Source organism: Condylostylus longicornis, unplaced genomic scaffold, assembly GCF_029603195.1.
Source record: "Condylostylus longicornis isolate FDR11 unplaced genomic scaffold, ASM2960319v2 ptg000006l, whole genome shotgun sequence".
NCBI lineage: Eukaryota > Metazoa > Arthropoda > Insecta > Diptera > Dolichopodidae > Condylostylus > Condylostylus longicornis.
Window position 1 is genome coordinate 2307264 of NW_026577975.1, and position 17538 is coordinate 2324801.

Genomic DNA, 17538 nt, shown 5'->3' on the forward strand with positions numbered 1-17538 from the left:
GTAACGTTCATATATGAGAAGCTGAACAGTTAGAACCTCACCCATTATATTAAGTTAATTAATATTAATAAATAGGTTCCGATTTAATTTAATTTGCATAAATCTTTTTTTTTTTTGTTTCATTACCAATTTTTTTGCACATTATTCGTTTTTGTCAACGAGTTTTATGCAAAACATAATTAAGTATTTACGACTCATTCATCATCATTATCGTTTGTTTTTTATTTAAATATGCTACCGTTGAAAATATTCAGTTTTCATATTGCATAATAAATAAAAAAAAAAAAATGCAAAGGAAGTAGAAGATTGTACGTTTTGCAAATAATAATTAATTTATTTAATAATTATCAGTACATAATCAATATATGTTTTCTGAATTAGTAATATATTGGAAACAGATATTCTAATAACGCTTAACAGAAATTGAACGATTCTCGTCACACCATAGAAATATGTTGAGCTCAAACTAGAATATTGATGGATTTCGTTATAAAGTATATAAGATTTCAAAATTTTTATTTAACGATAACTTAAATTTGCATTTTAAATATTCACAATAATATTTTTATTGAGACTGATTTCAGAAATTGTATATAAACAGGCATAAAATAATGACAATCACTTTTATGTATTGTCATGAATGATTGAACACTGCCATTATATTATCATACACTTATGCAATTCATCATATTTAATTGGTAAGTTAATAATGATATTATATAAATTGTAAATCTTTCTTATATTTAAAATTATGTATGGCACTTGAAATCCGAAAAAATATATTTTTTACATGCATTATTTATAACTCAATACTTTAATTGTTGTCTTTTGTATGACAGGAAATTGGATATTGTGTGTGCGCATTGTGAATATTTTATTGTATATAAAATAAAATTCTTCATGAATTCTTATTTTTCCATAAGAATTAAAATTATCCTATTGTATTTTTAATAGTTGATGGGTTTATTATACTTATTTTTGTAAACTCACTAAATTTTATTATTATTATTTGGAATGATGCAACAATTTCTTGAACTAAATCTGTTTTAAGCCTCGCTTATATAGTTTGATCATGCAATTTTTAAGAATTGTAATCTATATCGTGATTAATATTAACTACTTATACAATTTTAATTATTATATTGAATTTAAACGTGATTATATTTAAAATGTTCTAAACGTCTTCTTCTTATTCTTCGAAATTTAATTGTTTCTCAATTGTTTTTTTTTTATATTGTATTCAATTCACGTTGATATTTCAATATTTCTTTAAATTTTTTAATTGGATCAAAGAAAACTCAAAATAATAGTGAATATAATGTGATTTTGATTTACGAAAAAAATAAAAAGTCAATTTTATTCTGACATTTTTAGAACAATTTTAATCAGTAATATCGAAAATAAAAGTAAAAAATTAGAAATCTTTATTAATTCAAATTCATAATATTTTGAAATTTAAAAATCATGATCAAATATTTAGAAGGGAACAAATTTTAAAATTGAAATAGGTGCGGTGTTATAAATTCATAAGAAATAACATAGAAATGAAATTTTTTAATAGTTCCCAATTTTGAAAATAATTTTAAATTTGAATTATCCTGATTACAATGACATTGGGGTTTATTTTGGATATTAAATCATTAAGTGATATGATAACTATCATATAGAGTTTGGCTCTATATTACTGTAAATACAAATAAATTCATACAAATGATTCGTGTCTATAACAAAGTTTTTGAAACTTTTACGATAATCATTACTATCACTTAGTGATTCGATACTCAGAATAAGTCTAAGAATTATCTTGAATATTGAAATTTAATTGAATATATCTCAATTTTATTGTTAATATCGTATTAAAGCTTAAAAATAACTTTTACCGTAACTAATACCGTAAATTTAATTAATTACAAATAGACAACTGAGTATTGTATTTCAATGTTGATTTTATTTAAATGCTGCTATTTATGAAATATGGGGCAGATATTGTGCTTATAGAACTTATTTTGTGAATCGTGTTACTCTGCTAATAATATCGTAAAATAGGTAATAATATTGTAAAACTTACAAAAAAAAAAAAATTATAATATATCAATAATTTTTATGAATTTAGTTTTTGTCTTCAATATAATAATATCAAACTATTACAATATGCGCTACTAAGAATTTTTTAACCCTTGAGCACACTCTACAAAAACTTTTTCAAGTTCAGGCTTTTGTTAATTCGTTGAATAGTAGTAAATCTTGATTTCATGGTAATTTCCTTTTAATGTTTAAAAAAATATTCACAAAAATTTAATTTTGTTGCTGATATGTTGTGAACAAGAGTTTTTTGAGCTGTAAAAACAACTTCGCTTAAAATGTTATCAGCTGTCTATCAACTATATCAATTTTCATTTCTTGTATATATGAGTATACCGAAAAATCAAATATCTACAAATAAATCTTAACATTTTCTATCATATTAATTTCTTTATTATAAATTTGTCAAAAATTTTTTCAACAACTTTCTTTTATCGTACATACATACGGCAACCGCATAAACAATCTTACAAGTAATAAAATCTGAATTATTAATCTCTTTTTAAAATTCATAGAAAAACTGGTCTTACACCATTTTTACGTTAAGCAGGAAGTTTTTTGTTATTTTCGTATTCCTTAAATTATTAGTTGATTTTCATAAAATCCTTCCTACTTTTCAACAGAGTGTGTGAGGTTAATTGTAATTCACAATTATATTTATTAAACACCCTGTTCATAAGTATGTGTACTTATATAACAATAACATAATTAATATGTTTGAATATTTTTTTTTTTGGTTTGGCATAACAATATCAACAATATCGTATTTAAAAATCGAAAACAACAAAAACAGAAAATGAAGAAAAAAAAAGAGCATAGAAAAATTTTTATAAAACTGGGAGCGACTGACTATTTTTACACTAACCGATTTTTATATGTAGACAACATGAATCGAGAAAAATGAATTTCTGTTTTTTTTTTTTATGAGCCGAGCGGAGCGGTTCATTCCTTTTTTTCATGTCAATATTTTTTTTGTTGTTTATTATTGTTTTTCTATTTTTCTTTTTTTTTTGACAACAAAATAAATGCATATGTCTAATAAAAAAATTATAAAAACCACCTGGAAATTTATAACTATAACAGCATTATTTGCTCGTGCATTATTTTTTTGTTTTCTGGTGTACTGTTTTTTTTTTGTGTTTGTGTATATGTATGTACTCAGTTGATTATAAATGTATAACTTTTCGTATGAACATTTGAAGGTTACCAGCACTTTTCTAATTTGTTATTATTTGTTACAATGTAAACACTGATGGTTTACGATATTCAACGGCTCTTAAGAGAAAGAAAAGCTGATTTTTATAGGAAAATGCGTGAGAACTCTCCCTCTTAACCACTGTTAATCGTTTGTACGATGTGTTGTTCGTAAGAGGATACTTTAAAATTCAGTGCAAAGGGAATTGTTCTGAGGAAAAAATCAATTTTGGTAATATTATTTATAATAATATTGACCTTGTTGGATGCTATTAATAAGGCTTAGTTCAATTCAATTTCCAGTTCGTTTTCTGTTGGAAACTAATCTTAATTTTAGTTGCATACGAATTAACGTATATATATGAACATCCTTACTTAGAAGGTTGGTCATTACGGTCGTTACTTTATAAAATTATTGATTGACTCTATATGGTTGAAAACATTAGTACTACGTACCTACCCATTTTTTCCCGATTAAAATTTATAAACAATTTTTAACCCTACTTTACACGTTAATGTTATTGAAATATTTACGATATCGGCATAAAGTTTACGATATTCCCATATCATTTACGATAAAATTTACGATATTCGCATATAATTTACGATAAATCGTAAAAATTTTAATTTCTTAAAAAAAAAAGTTTTTAATAAACAAATTATTTTAAGTAGCAATTTTAACTTAACATGTGTGTCGTACCTATTTTATTTGGAATTATTTTTATTAATTAAAAAATCCTTTTCTGATTTACTAAATAGCTGGCAACCTTTAATGAAAATTTAAAAAAGGCAAGTAATTTAATGAGTATTATTATTATTACTATTTTGAACGGGACTTAATATTGTAACTCAACTTTTAACAGGTTAAAAGACACATGAAACCGTTAATTCACTTTTGTTTTTTTTTTCAAATTTTTTTCGAGAAGTAGAAAAAATAAAGTAGAGAGAAAAAAACAACAAAACGAAAAATAACGTTAAACCATGAAATAGCGAAAAAATGTTTGTTAATAAAAAATTAAAAAATTATTAAAAAAATAAGAAAAAAAATTACATTCACTTGTATAATATTAATGTTTGTATCGTTTAACAAAATATTACCAAATTTTAGATACAATTGTGAAAAAAAAAAAGCAACACAAGAGATTAAAGCACACAATAATGAAAATCTCAAAAACGTGTATTATTGAAATCCTAAATTGGTACAAATTAGAAAGGCGCACAAACATATTTAATTAAAATTATTTATAAATTCATAAATTTTTTGAGCACGATCAAAATAAATACTGCCACAAGTTGTAAGGAAAACAAAAAGCACAGTAATTCAAAATGATTCAACTACATATATTGGATTTTGCGGGGAAATACTATTTTTAGTGTTGTATTAAGTAATAAAATCTAAGTAAAAAGTGAAGCTGAGTGAGCCCGTAATTGATGCATTCAGGATTTAGGAAAATTATAATTGAAAGATAATTGATGCCATCAGGACAATTGTCACATACCACGTACTGTCTAGGAAGATTAAAAATTTAACGCGAACTACTTGTGAATTTACTATATAAATCGCATTTAAAAATGTTTTGCTCGATATCAAACCACAAAAAAGAATGTAGATATATACATGTCTTCAGTATCTTTACAGGAGCACATAACCTCTGCAGTTCTTTATGAGCACATAACTCTCATTATAAAATGTTCTGATTTCCAAATGAAAATGAGTCGCTTTTTCGAGTCCAAGAACATGAATTCATATTCTCGGATATCAAAAAATCCCGGTATTACAAATTCACTTAATCTCTAATTTATTATTTGTGTGATCGCTCTTTGAATGAAATATAAATCTTATTTGAATAATTAAATTTATATACAAATATAATGGTTACAAATATTTCGAATTTATTGCTGCATTTTGGAATTAAACCATTAATTTTATTAAACTATTATTACGTAATATATGTTTGTGTTATTAGCCACATATAGCAAATGATGTAATTGAATTGAAAAATATAACAATATAAGTACAACATCAAAATTATAATGTATATCTATGATTTAAAACAATAGACAGAATCTAGCATTTCCTTGTTCTCTTCAAATAAACATAACATTTAACATACGGTATGCAATAAGAAAAACTACTAAAAAAATTCCTGTTTTTCAGATTTAATGATTCAAAATTTATTTTTAAAAAATAATTATATATAATAATAATCTTTGTAGGATGTCAGTCACGTATCACACATATTAAGTTTGACTAATATAAAAATTAATGAAAATTAAAACTAAATTTATAAGAAATATTAATTTAAAAATGATATTGCAAGAATTAATGTAGCTATTCTAGTATACACTAAGAGTAGTAGTATAGTTTCAGTATACAGTTGGCACAGCTACTCCAATATACCAAATTAGCGGCGCAGGTATTGACTATATTGTGTTTACATAATGGCAACACAATTTCAAAAATACTTGAATTCAAAACTTTAAAATAAATTTTATTACGAACATCATAATTAAATTAAATTAATTAATTAAATAAATATTGTATAAGTGAAAGTTTCAAACTAAAAAAAAAATTATTGATTTTAAAAACTTTTAAAAATTCATTAACCTTAAAAATTAATGGTGCAGCATCTTTCATTTTACGTCTTTTGCTTTGCTCAAATTCAAGTATAAATACATTCGAATTTTAAATTTGCATATTTTTTGGAGCAGAATACTTAACGCATTAAAAAATTCATGTAATATACATGCAAATTTCCAAACTCTGCTCCATTAATAACTGCACAAAAAGATAATCAAAGATAATATAAGAAAAAATGTTGAGAAATTTTTATACTTAATGAAATCATTTAAGAATTGTATACGGTATAATAATTTTTAATTTTAAATTAAAGATTAAATAATGAAATAATTTAAAAATTTTGAAATTTGTGAATTAAAGTATGAACCTATGATAATCATAGTTGGATAATTTTTGTAAAAAAAAAAAAAAATTCCCATTTTCGAAATAAATGATATCGTATTTCTTTGACCACTCGTTGGTATACAAAGAATCATATAATATTCACTTGTTATACACTTAATTTTTTGACCTCGTCATCTCTCATCTCACCCACAATGCAAATATTTTTATATAAATTGTTATACTAACAGAAAAGAGTTAAAAAATGTGTTTATTTTATTTAATTTCTGTTTTATTTTCGGGTACTTTAATAAAATAGTAAAATATCAAAGTTAATGTTATACACTATAAAAAAAAAATTTAATAAGATTTATTAAATATATAAGAGTTTGTTACACACGCTGTAAATTATACAATGTGTTAAAAAAATAATAATCACTAGATATGCGGAATTAGATTAGCGAAAAAAAAAAAAAATTAAATTAAAAAAAAAATTTTTTTTTATGACAATACAAAAATTTAAATTGAAATTTAAATAAAATTTTAACCGGTTTACATAAAATATAAAAAAAAAAAAATAATTAAGAAAATATAACACGGTTATCTTTTTTTTTATTTTTTTTTAAATGATTTTAATTCAGAAATCACATATTAAAAATCATGGAACTTTTTTGAAATATTTTGTTATAAACTTTATTTTGTTAAAAAAATTAATAGAAATGCATTGCTACACAAGAAATGGGTCTATTGTGCTAGCAACCTTCCACCCACTAAATCTAAGCGCCCCTTTGAAACCCATCCTTCTGGCAAATCTGAAATATTGATGGGTATCGATTTCTTGCTGGGAGGACGTTATGACTCATAGACTCTTTTCTAGTGGATCAACGCCAAACACTTACCGAGAAGAGGTATCGAAACCTCCTGAATTTCTTCACAGAACTTACAAGTGGCTTCATCTTCCAGACTCAACTTCTTCATGTGCGAACCCCTATATCGGCAATGTTCTGTTGGGAGATGTGCATAGACTGTGAAATATATGTTCAATTTCACGATACAGCAGCCGCAGTCCTCATCAACCGCCTATAATATACTCATCTTCAAGCTCATTTTTCTGATGTATATATATAAAAAATAGAATGCATTTGCGGCATTCAAAATATAGCAGCCAATTTCCGTATATAACACCATGATATTTGAATTCTAATTATATTGTATTAAAGCACTTGTGAGATCCACCTATTCAACTTGTGATTTTCACCTGTTGAATTATTAATGGTAAATTATTGGGCCGAAATTTAAATATCAAGAATGGTCATATACTTCATGTAAATTTTAATTACCGTAAAAGTGCAAAAGTTTTTCTAAATAAAATTCTAAATCCTAACCGCAGAAGTACAATTCACGTTTAAGTTAGGGTGTGACTCTTAAAGCCACAATTAATGTCAATATAAACCACCAATAGAATTTTATATAATATCAAAATTTTAAAAGTAAATAAGATTTCAAATTTTAATATATTGATTTTAGTGAATAAATTCACAGCCATAAATAAATTACTGAACTCATTATAGTATGGGATGCGCATAGATCGAAAGTTCGGTCGAAGAAGAATACTAATTAGAAATATTGGTAGTCAAACTGAGTTCAACAATCAAATATACCAAAAAACAAAACCATTTAATCTTTTTTAAACAAAGAAAGATTTTATAATGATTCACAAATTAGCGCAGTATTAAAAAATTCCGAGAAGATTTTTTGATGATTCACAAAATTTAAAATTTACCAGATTTATTTGAAAGTTTAAGTAAATCGTAAGCAAAATAAGTAATGAAATTTTAGAAAATAAAATTATTTTGCAAAATAATGAAAGAAATCGTGCCCAAATTACCATTTTTAAATTGTATAATTTTGAGGAAACGTAAATGAAAACTTAAGCATTGTGAAGATTGATTGAAATCGAATGTGAACGCTGTACATCCTCAAAGTCTTGAAAATTTTTATAAAATCATGGAAAATACTGAGTATTGGTATATGTACTGGGTATACCTCTACATAGCCCAGTTTGCAAAGCGTACGCTTACTGAATGGATGATCACTGGTTAGAGCCGAATTTGAACAAAACCTACTTAAGTACTTATATGGAATGCAATTACAGGAAATATTGCTTTAAAAATGAGAACTTAATAATGAAAAATTTTTCAAGGTTCTATGCAAAAATTGCTTATTCCATTGAATAAATTTTGAAAAACTGAATTTGACTGAATATTTTGAATTCATTAATGAAAATTATGGATTCAAATTATTAAATATGAATTTTCATAATCACTATATAAGTATTTTATTAAATTACTGATTTTATTAGTGAATTTTATTAGTAATATAAAGAAATAACACAGCTTGAGATTTTAAAAACTAAAACGCCTTAAAAAAATTCTAATAATATAATTTTGAAATTTAAAAACTTTCAATATATTTTTATTTACAGTAAAATCTCGGATATTTATACAGCATTTGAAAAAATTAGAGCACAATTAAACTCGTATCACAATCCCGTATGAATAGAGTAAGTACAGTAGGAATCAGCGCTAATGTGAGTATTAGAGTACTAAGTTTATTAAGTAGATGAAATTATTTTTATATTTACTGTGTCACTTAAAATAACTGCTTTTCTGAGTGTATTTTATATAAAAGTAATCGGATATAATATAAAAAGCTGCATAACACTAATGTCAAAGGTTATAATTTGCACCCGCATCGCGTTACTCATATCTTTCACTCGGGTAATTACAATCGAGAGCTCTTTAAGGTAATCATAAAGATGTCATGAAATCATGTGATAGTTCTCATGGGTCTCTTAACGAGACACTACAGGCTTAAGAAACAACTATGTAACTGGGTTTAAGGATTGATGGATCTTGCAAGTTGCAGGTTATTCGGGGACCAGGAGGAAATCCCTCCTATTCAATGAGTGTAGAGTGTTGATTCATAAGAGAAGAGAAAATATGGGTGGACCCTCGCTGGTTGGTATATCGTTGCGGCATATTTCTCCAGAAAAGTTACTCGAATTTAACAGAAATGTACGACTCAAAGAATTGCTTTAGGCAAGACACTGATTTACGCTGGTTGTCGGGTATAATTTGCTTTTAGGTCGCGGTACATTATCGTCCCAATCTGCAATACAAAATTTTCAATAAAATGAAAAAACGTTGTATACTTAAAGGTTTTACTGTATTTTAGATTTTATCGTACGTACATCAACCATAATAATTTTTTGAAGATGTTCTATTTAATTTAAACAAAAATTTTGTAAAAAAACAATAATAATAAACAAGATAATAATCTTTATTAATATTAATAATTAATTAATAACGAAATCTAGTATACAACATAGTATGTAATTTAATATATAGTTTATGTTATACCGGTTTCTTCAAAAATTGATTTAATTATATATTTTTCAGCGTATATCGCATAATTACAACCTAGAAGAAATCAAATTAAATGTATAGGAAGAGAAAAGTCTGAAAATAATGATTTTTGGTGTACAACCTATACAAACACAATTAAGCATAAAAATTTTAATTTTTCAGTTTTCTTTTCATTTATTTTAATTAAAATATTTAAAAATGAAGCATAAATAATATTGTAAATGATTTTCAGTGGTTTTGTGAACCGGAATGTCTTGAATTTATTTTTTTTTTTTTGTTACTGAATTGTTAATTGGGTATAAGTTTGCTGTCGAATATTAATGAATTTTTGATTGGTGTATGGTTTAGTAATTTAGTATAGTAGACTACCTCATTTTTGTGTTCTATTAAAATTCTTTTAAAATTATAAATGTAAATATTTTGATTTTGTTATTATTGAATAAGTTTTACAAAAGGAGCTTTATATGAGGAGTAAAAGAAGAAGCAATTTTATACTATTAACTTAAATTTCTTCATACAACTGCAGAACAGATGAATGACGTAATCAAAGGAACGAGTTAAAGTCAGAAAAATAAAAAAATTTTTCTCCTCGAACTGTAGTCGAACTAGTTACCTACCGCTCTCTAGGCGGACGTTCTACCAACTGAACTACAGAGGTATGAAGAGATTGCCGACGAAATGTTCTTCACATTGCTTTATACTGTAATCCACATGAATACTAAGTAATTTTATACCCTTTTGCTTCTTTTTCTGTGATGTCTGTAAGGAATGGGCTACCATTACTTAAAATATACTAGGTTATATGTACCAGTTTTCACGCAGATGCATATTGTATGTATAACATGTGTGTGTTTTTACAGCTCTTCTACATTTCGCGAATAGTATAACTTCAGAAATTATGAAAAATTTTGAAATCAATGAAATTTTTATGTACAATCAAATTATTTTTTCTTAATTATTGTATAAATAGTACAAAATTGCTACACAGAGATTAAGTAACAATAATATCAACTTTTTTTAGGGAACTTATGCTTAAATGTAGACTCCTATCTTTTTAACTATACAATTGAAGTAAACTATCTATAATTTATGCATATAAAATTATTGAGTTATTCTGGCTCTCTTTTTAATTAATTCTTGAATTAATATTAATTAATAAGTACTAATTGAATTTTAAATTATTCTTGCAATAAGTATACTTAGATGTTGGTATATACAACGACCTATTATAAATGTACCTAAACTTTCTCAAAAAGAATTGCTTCTAATATGTTAAGGAATTACTATGCTTAAATTGTTAAAATCAAAAGGAATAACATATGATTTGTAATATTAGGTGTAACCCAAGGTAATTATTAAGGTTCAAAGCTAAATTATTTGTATTAGGGTCAAAAATGTACACCATATGAACATTGGAAATTTTAAAATAATGTTTTTTCAACATAAATAATAAATTAATTGATTATTGGTAAGAAAATATGCGTCTATTAATTACCCATCTAAACCAAAATCTTGTTAAAGTGACCTTCCTTGTATTTTAAAATTCATGTAATTAGATTTTTCAAAATTTCGACAATTAATCTTTTAATGTTTTCAAGAAAAAAAGAATTATTAATAAAAATTAAAGGTCAAAGATATTGACAGAATATAAGGTGGATTTTTTTTTCAAAAATCAAAAAAAGTTGGGTTAGGATTCTTATTTGCTCAAATAATATGTGGTTTTAATTTTCCATAAAATCAACTAAATTTGAAAAAAAATTTAAATTTCATTTAATTAAATTCGAAATGTTTACCTAGTATAGTCTATTATTTTAGAACTTTAATTTTATTTTGATAGTAAGTATTGCAAAACACTAAAACCGAAGTCAAAAACGCCAGAAATCAAGGATTTAAGAAATGTTTTATATTCAAAATATAGGCAAAAATATCTCAGTTCTGTCAATGTGTTGAGGACAATGAAATTTTTTCTCAGTGCAGACCTTTATATGAATATGTTATGTTATGTTATATATGGGGCGAATTTAATCAGCACCTCGACCATAAAAGTCTTTTGTGCATTACCGCGCCAGATCATTAGAACTCAAGATTCATGCTCCCGAGGATAAATTTTAACAGATCCGTCATGCACAACGATTCATGAAAATACAAGTTCAAGGCCCCGAGAAATCTGTATCTAGAGCGGGTCAAGCTATCAAACTCAAATAGGACATGAGTGAAGTCCTCCGTGCCCCGGTCGCAGACTCTACATCGCTGCGTATTTTATTTGCCAATTTTGTGTAAATATGAGTTAAAGGGTCCATGCCCAGTGACAAACCACAATAGAACAATTTTCCATGCTCAAAGACCTCGAAAATGTATTTCCTAGGGCATATTTTATTTAATATCCACAAATGAATATTCCATACTCCCTTCAAAATTGCTAAATTTCCCTTTATAGAATTAATATTAATTTAATGTTCTTAATCCAATATCCCGAAATTTACTGTAATGAATTGTAAGAATAACAAATTCCTTTTATATTATATTTTTGTCCTAAATTCAAAAAATGTACTTATTATGAATTCTGATACTGACTGTCGCACTTTATTTTTTTTTTATTCAGAAAATTATCAAATGGTTTTACGTCATTAACATTATTTAATAAAAGCACATTTACTAAAAATTTATAAGCTTACCTTCAAAAATTTTATTAATCAAATTGAATTTCAATGTACAAATCTCCTGTAGAGTTTTCCTTAACATAAAATAATATAAGAAGCACCACACATACAAAGCACCAATTTTATAATATAAGAAATTTTTTTATATTTGTCGGCATACACACACTACTTCTTAAATTATTCAATTCAATTAAAATGATTGATGGACGCGATTCAAGTTAATTTTAATTTTAATAATTTATTATTAAATATTAAAAATCATTAAAATTAATTGGGTTAGAAACTTGTTTATCGGTTTTTGAATAAATTTTGTGATTTATTGAAACAAAGAGGTTTGATTTTTCTAAAATTTCCTATAATTGTGATTTTATAATTTACTTAGGAATTTTCAAAATTTTTTTTCTTGTTTTATAATTTTAAAACATACAAAAATTGTTATCCTTATTGTGCTCGAATGCATTTGAAGAAAAGAAAAACGAGCAAAAAATAAACCGGTTTTTATTTTTTCAAATTTTTGTTTTTCTTTTCAACACAATTTCAAAATTTTACATTATAAATAAAATTCTTTTGTATTTTAATTAACAATTTATTATTAAAATTTTTAATATTTTATTATCACTTTTATTAAAATAATTTTTTTCATCAAAATTTTTTATTCAAAAATATTTCAATATTTTAATTAATAAATTCAACGCGCTACCACGTCTATTCTCACCGATTGCCAACAACGAATTGAGCTGAAAAACAAAAAACCAAAAAAAATTCAAGTGAAAATTTAATAACAAAAGCTGATAAGAAAATAATAAAAATAATAGAGAAACTGGTTTTCATTCACTACACTCTGCTTTACCATCACTCATACTCATTTTTTATTTCTGTTATATTTACTCGCGGTGTATTGAGTGAAATTTTCAACTGTTGAATGCATTTTTATTATTATTTATTACAAGAAAGAAAACAGGTTCTTTTTCATTTTTATTGTTTCCATTGTAATCCTTTGTAAACAAAAAATATTCAATGCATACGAACGTAACGTGATGTGATTACCTGCTGATGGTGATACCAAAAAATTAATGGTGAAATGAAAAGGATTAAAATTTTGAAGTGTGTTGTTTTGTGTGAGAAAGAAATGCACTCATTTTATAATTCCTTCTCATAACATTATACTTTGTTGAGTGAAACAAGAAGTTAATTTACAATGTTGTAAGTAATAGTACTCACTTTTTTATATTATTTGAGTTAAAATTAATTTTTATTCACTCATAACATTTGGCTTTATTGAGTGAAAATAAAATTCATTTACAAAGCAAGTAATAAAATTTTTATTAAGTAGATAGTATTTTGAGTTAAAATTTATTGAGTTGAAATGATTTCATATTTCATTTAAGAGCAATTTTTAGGGCAAATTTAAGAGAAAAAATTCTAAACTTAAAATTTCTTTCAATTAAAAATTTTTAATTACATAATTAGTACATAAGTGTTAATTTACTGATATTAATTTATAATTTTATAAATTTTTAATTAGTAATTAAATCTATTTTATTAATTTATATTTGTAGAAAACAGAGTTAAATTTTTGTAATTAATAAAAATTGCAATTATATAAAAATGAATTTCAATACTCGTATTATGTGCTTTTGAATGAAAATATATTTGAGATTAATAAAATTTATATATTCCGATTTTGTGATATATAGTGAGTAGTAGCGAAACTAAAGATAAATTTTTAGTTTCCACAAACGAATTTCATATTGTGGAATGAAAATAGTTTTATATTTTGCAACACAGAGGTCAGGCATGTGAAATTATTTTACTTCTTTTTTTTTTGATTTCTGTTACATAGAGTGCGCTCATACGGTTCGAAAATTAAATTTTTAAGAAGAGAGAATATTTTAAATTTGGTTTTTACATAAGATAATTATGTTTCATACGTTCAGTCTACAGAGTCATCTGTATAATTTATTAAATATTTGAGTGAAAGCAAAGATATTATATTTAAAATTTCCTAACGTTTGTAGTGCCATCTTGTGCAAGATTGAGGTTTTTTCTTAATTAAAATTTCCTAACGTTTGTAGTGACATCTTGTGCAAGATTGATATACTTTTTTAAACAATTATTGACATTTTCAACTAATTATAATTATTTTATAGTTTTTTATACTATTTAGCATATTATATTAGCAATTCACTTAATTGTTATTCGTGAACGAACGGATGTTTAAATGTTAGAATTATAATTTTATCACACTGTAAGGAATAGACGTTTGAGTTGTGGACGTAAGAATATAATATTTATTTGATTATATTTAAATTCTGAGACGATCTGTGGATTTAGCGATAATTCAAAAGCCGATTGAGCTAACCAAACCACACTTACACAAATTATTTACTAACAATAACTACTATATAACAATATATAGTAGTATTGACAGGAACCCTATTTATTTGAAGTCCGATCGAAACAGTGGTTCGAGTATAGTTGCCATACAATTCCCAAAATAATATTTAGTTCTAAGTTGTAACTTAGAAATTGTAAACCATAGGGGTTATTAATTCTGATTTTTGTATAAATCACTTCAGCAATATGAAATCGCTATTACTTTAAAATTTAGTTGTATAAAAGCCCTGCGGGTCATATGTACTTCAAATGTTGTACATAATTTCAAGCATTACTCTATGGTAATTTGAATTATTTAATTAATCTAACAAAATATTCTTGTGTAGATAGTTAGCCTATACAATTTAAATGTATTCATATACAATCGAACCTCCATAACACGAATCAACATTTTGCAATCACATTAGTTTGTATTTTACCTTTATCCGGTAGGAAAAATTAAAATCTATATGATGCTAAAATACAGTAAAACAGTTCGTGTATTACAGTAGTAGTATTTCATTTTACAGGAGTTCATGTTATTGAGATTCAACTGTATATAAAATTTTTTAATTTTTTTAAATTATTGAATTTCAAATTATTTTCAATTTCAAATTATAATGAATTATATGTGTATATATAATAAAATTTTAAATTATATAAAAATTTAAGAAAAATTTCGATTCTATATAGAATCACAATATGAACATGTGTGTCGGCATGGAAATTCTAGCACCTAGTACAATTATAACTACAATATTAATATGATGTAGATTGAAGATTTATAACCCAAAATAATCGTTCCTATATTAACATTAACTACTTATGATTATGAAAACCTAAAGGATATTTGGTATTAACTAATATACATACATTCATACATGTATGACAACTGCAGTTGAATAAGCACTCATGATACACGTCACAATACTAATTCATTAAACAATCCAATTTAAATTGATTTAAAAGTGAATTTTTTGAAATTTTCGAAAACAAGCAAAAAAAAAAAAAAACAATCTACTTTCATTCTACTTTTAATATTGTTCGTTGTCGTTCCTCTAACTCTTGTTGCGTCGTATAAGTAACGCACAATTCTCTCTTATATTTGAACAGAATTGAATTGAGAAAAGTTTATATGTATGTGCGGGTAAAATTCAAAATAAAATGCGGTCATAATTCAATGTTATGTGCATATGTTTCAAAATGTATAAAACAAAAATTTTTGACTTTCAAAAGAAATTTAAGCACCCCATATAGACTTACTAATAGAATGTATTGCATTCAGACCGGAAGCATATATATAGCTAGACTCAACTAGTATTTATGCACATTAAATGCATACACGACTACACTATAATATTCGAATACAAAATTCCAAGTGGAAATAAGTGAAATTAAACATACTTTCTTTATAAATATGACGCTTGATTACAATCGTCACTTCTCGGTAAAAATAAATTGCGATAAATGATTTTTGGAAAAAGGTTTTTCGATTTTGAAAAAAAAAAATTGATTGATTAATTGCATGTTTGTATGTAAAATGAGTGTTTGTGTGTGTATTTCAAAATTTTAACCAAAAATTCATTTCTGTTCTATGGAAAATTTATTACAAAAGATTTTTTAATATTTTTGTGTAATAATGCAAAAGTTGCATATTGTGTTGTTGCATTTTTAGTATTTTAGTTGAAATTCGCTGCGCTTTTTGTCCTATTATAATGTGCTTTATAATTTCGAAAAATTAAAATTTATTAGAAGACATTTTTAAAAAAAAAAAAAAGATTTATTAATGTTAATATTGAATAAAATTTTTCTATACACATAGATATAAATATATGTATATGTATAACAGTATATATAATATACTATGTATATGTATAACAGTTTCTTTTCACTTATCCATTTACTTTCCAATAATTTATCATTAACAAAACGAAAATATTGTATTTTCAGGTTAAATAAATTATTAGAATTAACGTTTGAGTAGTAAATGAGTTTTTCTGTTATACGAAATTTTTATATATATATATACAATAATTTTGATAATAATTTAAAATTTATGTAAAAAATATTCTAATATTGCTCAAATTTACATTCATTTTAAATTCATTTTGATTGAATAATTTCTATAATTGCTTCAATAACATACTTTGGCAATTCTAATATACTCAAACTGTTATATTAAGTAAGATGATATTAAAAAAAAATATGCTAAAATTTTATTCGGATTTCTTGTACTCGTAATAGAGAAACATAGTTCTCTTATTAATTTACTAGACAGTGTCATTATCAATATAGAAAATCTTATATTATCGGCATTATTATTCGAATTGTTCTTGAATAAGTTGGTATAAACTTGTGTCGGGCTGGCTCTTATTGCAATAACGTAACATTACATATAGTTTTAGAATTAAATTTTAAATGTGAACTTTGTAATACAATATTGAACGAAAAAAACTGATGCAAGTTTTGGGAGACAAATTAATCTACTGTAATTAATAAGGAAATTTTTGTTCAGAACTGGGGATCAAATCCCAACAGTTTCCAAATGAAAGATATTTTGACGAATTTTCACGAAATTCCTACTTGCCCAAGCTTTTTTTACGTATAGCTTCCCTTCTGAAAAAGATGGTGGCTTCAATTAAACAGTTTTTGAAAGGGGTAGTAGAGGGCTTGACCACAACATATTATTTGATTTTGTATTTTACCCTGTATAACTTGAACTAGTAATTTCAATTGAATTTTAAATTTTAAAAAATAATTAGAATTAATATTAGAAAAGCCATTTTAAAAGTTTTAGGACACAAATACTCAGAAGCTACCGAAAAAATTAAAAACAACTTAGTAAAACCTTGTCACTTATGGAGTGATACAAAGTAGTTCTCATGGACCTATACTC

General features: G+C 24.9%; 1 protein-coding gene across 1 annotated transcript in view; it reads right to left on the reverse strand.

The window, feature by feature from the left end:
- LOC129618425 (uncharacterized) overlaps positions 1 to 12443 on the reverse strand; it is a 40451-nt gene extending 28008 nt beyond the window's left edge. Inside the window, exon 1 of the mRNA XM_055533159.1 lies at positions 12282 to 12443. The gene's annotated coding sequence lies outside the window, so the exon portion shown is untranslated. The remainder of the gene's footprint in view (positions 1 to 12281) is intronic.
- Between the last annotated feature and the right edge of the window lie 5095 nt (positions 12444 to 17538).